The 6,676-nt window shown below is 42.0% G+C and overlaps 1 long non-coding RNA gene across 2 annotated transcripts; it reads right to left on the reverse strand.

The window, feature by feature from the left end:
* Positions 1-719: 719 nt before the first annotated feature.
* Positions 720-5,651, reverse strand: LOC123378059. 2 transcript variants are annotated; one of them, XR_006582441.1, is made up of 4 exons: positions 5,295-5,651; positions 3,620-3,809; positions 1,617-1,928; positions 720-1,257 (listed from the first exon to the last, which is right to left on the reverse strand). It is a non-coding gene; the product is annotated as an uncharacterized LOC123378059 (long non-coding RNA). The 2 variants fall into 2 exon arrangements; XR_006582440.1 differs by lacking the exon at positions 720-1,257 and having other exon boundaries at positions 1,269-1,928.
* Positions 5,652-6,676: the final 1,025 nt, after the last annotated feature.

The raw sequence follows: 6,676 nt of genomic DNA on the forward strand, positions 1-6,676 counted from the left end.
ATGTTGATTTCAATTAAATTTAGTTTTTGGATTGGAAAAATACTCTATGCAAAAAAAAAGAAAAAAATGACCAATTCTATTCGTCATCCTCAGTATTACCTTATTTCGTAAGGAGTACCTGTGATTTCAATGGGACTACTCATGGAGTAAGGTATTACACAATGTGAGTAAGAGTGGCGAATCAGCCATAAGACATTAATATAAGAGAAAAAAATCTCTTCTTGCTTCAGACTGTACAGCCAGTATCTAATGGGTATCAGGAAGGAAACAGAAAATTTGCTTCTTCCTCCCCAATACCTTGAGTAACAATGCACAAATGGTGAAGTGCATTATGAGAAGCAGGGCTGGCTCCAGCTTTTTTGCCGCCCCAAGCGGCGAAGAAGAAAAAAAAAAGAAAAACCTGATTGAGCTGCCGCCAAAGTGCCACCAAAGAGGAATAGACAGAGTGAAAGACCGGCGGAAATTCGACTTCTATGGGCACTCGGAACTTCTCAGAATTAGGCCCATAATGAGCATTTCTTGTCATTGCAGGGTCAGTGGTATTTTTGTGTTGCAGGTAGAGATTGTTTTGTGATTAATTTTATCTTCTTCAATGCAGTTTTTATGAAAGATTGTCACATTTACAACATAAAACCAAGAAAAAGCAGTTCTCTCAGTCATGCTGATATGTTTGACCAGAAGCTCCCCAGAGATTTTTGTGATAGCTCATTTATAATATAATTCAGCTGGAGCAGACTAAGCAATGCTGTGGTACAGTGTAAATGTCTGTGCTAATATTTCTGCCCATGGGGATTATGTTCTAGTTTTGTAGCAAGATGGTTTATCTGAAATTATACACATTTCAAAGGACAATCAGAAATATTCTCTTAATGTAGGAGTGAGCCTGGACAAAGAACTTCAACTATTAAACTATATGGTTTTATACTCTTTCCTACTTTCTTTTTTAGTCACTCCTGTAGTGCTATGCAAACAATTTACTACAGTGCACATTTAAGAGTTCTGTTGATTTTTATACTTTGCTATTTAGGGTCAAATGTATTAAAATACAATGAATCTAGCTCCTGAAATATGGTTTGCTCTTTTATTATTATCACCATGCATTATGAATTACACAGATACATTGAGACTGGATGTCCTTCTAAAAGATGTGTTCTAGTTCACCCAGAAGTTATTGACTTGATGCCGGAATCTCTTGGTAAAATTCCTTGGCCTATGTTATACAGGTGCTCAGATTAGATCATAATGGTAGTGTCTGGCCTTAAAAAAAAAAAAAATCAATAGACAGACAGAACCACCAGTCAGTCAAATAGATAAATCCAAAGGATAAAAACACAATCAGCCAATGCCTCAGGTGGTGCAGATTTGTGTGTCTAAAAAATATTTAGATCACGTGAGGATCCAGTCTGTGTTTTGGGCTTCACCTCCTTCAGGTATTATAATGTCATGATCTGATTTCCCAATCTGAGTGTTGTGAGTTCCAAAGACAAGCTTTTGAACAAAAGCCTGCTCTGATTTGCCAACTGTACAATACTGGGTGGTGGGGTGAGTAGACCTGTAGCAAATTGAGTGATGCAGACTAGGATGAGTCAAGGAACACCTGAGGGAAATAGACTTACCTAGTGCCACCCTCCACTGCTACTACTGACTGCAGCATGCTTACAGGAAGGCTGGAGACCAGGAGCTAGTCCATGCCTCAAATGAGATTGATTGCCTCTCTTGAGGCAGTGGTGAGATTACAGGCATATTAGCTGGATTCTTCTTCTAGAGGTCACAGTATTAGGGATATATCCTGTCCCACACCCACATGGATGTGCAGAGCATGGAAGGAGAAGCTCCCTGCTCCCACTTCTACCGGCTTTATCTCATACAACACAGGGTAGGCCTCTGCCCTTTTTGTGGTCATCAACTCTGGATCACGGTGCCCACATCTAAGGAAAGGGAGGAAGAAAGTGTTCAGCTTACTTAGCACTGACTAAATATTAAAAAAAATAATAATAAAGGTGAGACCCATCAAAGCCTTCTGTAGGAGCAACAACAGCACAAGCGCCATCACCCCAGCAGCAGGATTCAAACTCTATGCCAAACCAATTCTTGGCCTCTGATACAATGGCCAAAAATGGTACCAGCTGTGATTGTGCTGGTTTCTGTGATGTAGACACCTGTCAACCAGTAGCTGGACTTTACCCACCTTAAATTCACATGCAGTAGAGCCATCTAAGGGTTGTTATTCTGTAACAATTTGTGGGCACTACTGACCTGAACCTAATCTGAAGCAATAGCCTAGATGTGAAAAGATACGTGTTCCATTATTTCCTGAGTCATCAGATCTCCAGAAAACCTAGTTTGCAACAGTAAGTGCTCTCTTATTAATATATTGTGTGGAGTTAACTGTGGTTGAACAGAATATATATTTGGGGCAAATCTGCTGAGCCACTATGTATAGTCAGCATACAGCATGATTTTATCTGTTAGGGATGATAGGCTATTAGGTGGTGACCAAGTCACCGTGTGCAAGTGTACTGTTTCTCTCATCCTTTGAGAATCCTTTGCAGTAAGGACCCAAGCTGATTTCTTTTTAATTTTCTAATTCACCTTTGCCTTCTATTTCCCTTTTAACACATCTCCACTTTCTTTTTCCTAGCTCCCCCCAAATCACATCCAATCTCCTCTCTTCCTCATCTATAGGGCCCTACATGCTCTTGTTCCCACCTGTATCTTCACTCTCATTTCCCCTATGCTCTACCCCCATCTCTCTCTTTACTCCTTTTGGATTTGTGAATGCTCTCCTGCTGCCTCAGTCAGGCATCTTGTCCCCCTGCAGCCTCATTCTCCACCTTGAAATCCCTCCTTGTAATCACAACCTCTCCACATGATCCCTCCTGACTCCTTCTCCTCACACATAGTCCCCACAACATCCTTCTTCTGAACTGGTAGCCTTTGTCTTTTCTTGCCTTTGTCTTATTTAGACTAAGCTCTTCAGGGCAGATGATGTGTCTTATCTATGTTTAGGTGTGAATTTATGGTGCTATGTGATTTATATAGTAATCAAATCATAACTGAAGGTTGCGCTAGGTCAGTGCTCTTTGGATAACATCAGGCAACTTACAGTTAATGTATTTGTTTAGACTTCTTTTAAATGAATGTATCTATATTCTAAGTTAAGGTAAATAGATACAAGCATTATAAAACAAAGGAGACCAATGGCAAAAAGTAGATCCGCCCTTCAGTTAATTTTGTTGATCCAGTGAGATCATTAATACCCCAAACTGGACTATTAATACACTCTCCAAGACCTTCGTACCCTCCCCATTCCTTCCTCAAAAGCCTGGGGAAACATGTGGGCCTTCCAACATGCCCTGGAGAGCAATGGATGTGGGCTGCATTAAACTACATGGGGAGCAAATTCCACCTTAAGCTTCCCCTTAGCTTTCTGTTTGATTTTCCCCCAATGCTCTCCCTCTGCCCCCTCGGGATCCAGCTTGGGGAGGATGAAGTTATCAAGTCTTAGTATAAAAATAACTGAGCATTAGAACAAATCCCTGTAGCAGATGTGAGATGCTGGTGAAGCAACTTCAGGGCTCAGGAAGCATACTGAGAGTGGAGAAAATATTTTTCATACCTGGAATGTTCTGACTGATACTGGCCTATGTTGTTGGCAGGAGCTAGCTTTTTCCTCCAGCAGCTGCAACATTTCTCTTCATCATTCCCTTCCTTTTTCCCTGCAGGTGGCTTGGGGTCAACCAGCTAGGATCAGAAGTGTAAGTGCTGAAATGCCATGCCTCTCATGGTAGATATTTTGCATGAACAACCTAAGTGGAAGCAGGAAGTTATGGGAATTGTGCCATTGACCTCAGTGAGAGTGAGTTCAGGCCCTAACTGGGCAAAACTCCCACTTGTCTTCAATGGGAGTTTTGCTCAGTTAATAGACATATTCTTCAGTCCTTAAGGCCAAATTTCAAATGGGCTTCCTAAATTGCATCCATAAAATTTGTATGAGAGCACCCTGTATTTGCATGTACAAGAGATACTCAAGCATGCATATCAGGCAATTGTATGTTCAAATGGGGACTCATGAAAACAGTTTTACTATGAACTGTGACTCATTTCTCTGGAGAGATGCAGAACCCACCCATGATAGTATCTGAAAAACAAATGCACAAATCTACACTATGAAGCCTTTTCACAACCAGCTCTCTACACCACATCCAAACAGCTTTTTTAATTCAACACTCCACAAAATCTCAGCTATAAAAATGAAATAAAATAAATCAACATATTTGTAATTTATATTCTTTATTTTGTAACCACAATTGAATTATACTCTACAAGATGACCTATGTTGGATTTGAACTCACCATCTTTAGCATCCAAAGCTAGAAAAACTGTGGCACTGAAACACGTAACTGCCTAAGACCTGACATCTTTGCCATTCTAAGCCAGGAGCACAGCTCAGTGTGCACATATTGTAGGACATTGCGAGTTAGATATGGGCCCCAGCTACAAACTAAACCCAGATTTCAGCACCCACCCATCCACCCAGTGTTTTGTGGCATTAAAAACTGGGGTTTGGGCTTGGGTGATTACACAAATAGGAGTCAGATGCAATATCTGGAATCCAGATCAGGTTCCAACACCCAGATACCCAAGTATGGGGTGTTCAGATCTAGGCCCACCTCTGATATTAAGTGTTTTTAGATTCCTGTAAGCCTTATTTCAGCCTTTTCTCACTCCCATTTCAGCTTTTCCCTAATGTCTTCCCTCTCCCTCCAGTTTCCTCCATTACTTGCTTCCCCCTCTCTCCCAACCACAAACTAAATAGATCAGAAGGGTGGGTTGTTGTTTTTAAAATGAGTTAACTAATGTGGAGCTCAAACCAAACCCTCGCATTCAAACTCCCCTTTGCCTGTCCTTTCCATACACAGATGCAAACTTCATGCCACATCCAGTTCAAAACTTTGCAACTGGCCCTTTTATGACTTTGTAATGGGCTATGCCAAAACCCCAGATCTAGACACACCACAAACTGTAGGGAAGTCTAAATGCTATTCTAAATTTTTGGTGTCTCAGGCCAATGATTAAAATAAAGCTAAACGATGCAATACAAATGGGATGTTTGAAATTGCATTCTGTGTATCTAAATCTAGTTAACATTTCCTCCACTTCACCAACCTCTCTGAAAATCAACGTGTTCCGTTAGATCCCTGAACACTCCAGCTTTTCCTTTGGATTTCCTAGTTTAGTAGAAATTAATCTTATCCCACACATCAAAAGGAATTAAAAAAATGGAAACATACCAAGTTAAGCTTTCATTGTATCTCATTTTTGTCTTGTTGCATTTCAGAATTCATTACTACATCTTCAAACCACAAGAGAATAATTCCTCTTATCGTGAAATAGAACAATTCCATTGAAGCATTCACATTCAGTTTTTAGCATTCAAGATACCACAGTTCAACTCTTAGTTTGAATGTTGGTTTTAAGGGTGCTAACTTTCTGACAGAGAGTAAGATCAGGGAGAGCATTCAGTCCTAATGATATAGGCGAAAAGAAGCAGCTACAGGTTACGTGCTTCCAAGTGTCTTGTAAGGCTTACTCTCATACAACAAGCCTGAGAAAATACATTCCATGCTTGAAGGCTCCTGCAAGCTGGGAGGAGAAAGGAAATAAGGAGAGCTCAGTTTCAGCAACTGGGGAGAAATAAACACCAGCCAGTAAATGAGAGACCCAGTTCAGCTGGGGATGATAGGCCACCAACTGCAAGTGCAGCTGAAGCACAGGAAACCTAGCCCTTTGCTAACAAGAGGGCTATACTTGGCTTTTTATCCCATGGCAACGGTGCTGTTAAAGGAAATGACTTCTCCTGTAGAGCTTCTATCACCAGTGGAAGGGGGAGAGAAGGTGCTGTTGCCAGGGAAATTGGGGGAAGAGAGAGGAGGTATTTGCATGATGAGTAAGGGTGGGGAAGGAAGAGTTGGTGCCTGGAGAATGGGAAGGGTAAGAAAGAGATGATCCTGCTGATGGGGTCTAAGAGGTAATGTTCTCATCTGGGAGCTCTTGACGAAGGGAGGGAAGATATCTCCATGCTACTCTTGTGACAACACCTCCTCTTCCTGCCCCTCACCGAAGCAGCAGTTATGCCTCCATACACACCCATCTTCACCTAGTCCAAAGCTGCTGGTAAACAATGGGAGTTCCTGTCCCTTCCGTTCTGCTAATGCCAGTGGGGTAGACAGGGAGTAGCTGGTCTCCAATACTACAAGCACCAGGTTCTACAAATCCCACCCCTTTCCCAGCAGAAGGAGTGTTGACTACACATTCACTGTTCTTATTGGTAAGGCCAGGAGGCTTCCTCCACCCACCTTTCAGCCAAACTAGCTAATAGGCAAAAAGGCCACCTTTTAGGGCCTCCCAGTTGCTGAGACTGGGCTCCTGGACATGAGAGCTGTCAGACTGTCACCAATAGCAGCTGATTCTTCTCTCCATTGCTGCTGAAACTACACTGACTGCCTTGCTCTGTCTCTCAACTCTGGGTCTTCACACCTGGTTTTGCTGAATTCTTGAGGCAGATAGATGCGTGGGGGCTGGAGGAACTGACTGGCTTCCTGCATGGGGGGCTGAGACACTGTCAGCAACAATCCCCTTAATGTAGCTGTTGTTCTCCAGGGCCCTATGTCAT

Source organism: Mauremys mutica, chromosome 9, assembly GCF_020497125.1.
Source record: "Mauremys mutica isolate MM-2020 ecotype Southern chromosome 9, ASM2049712v1, whole genome shotgun sequence".
Taxonomy (NCBI): domain Eukaryota; kingdom Metazoa; phylum Chordata; order Testudines; family Geoemydidae; genus Mauremys; species Mauremys mutica.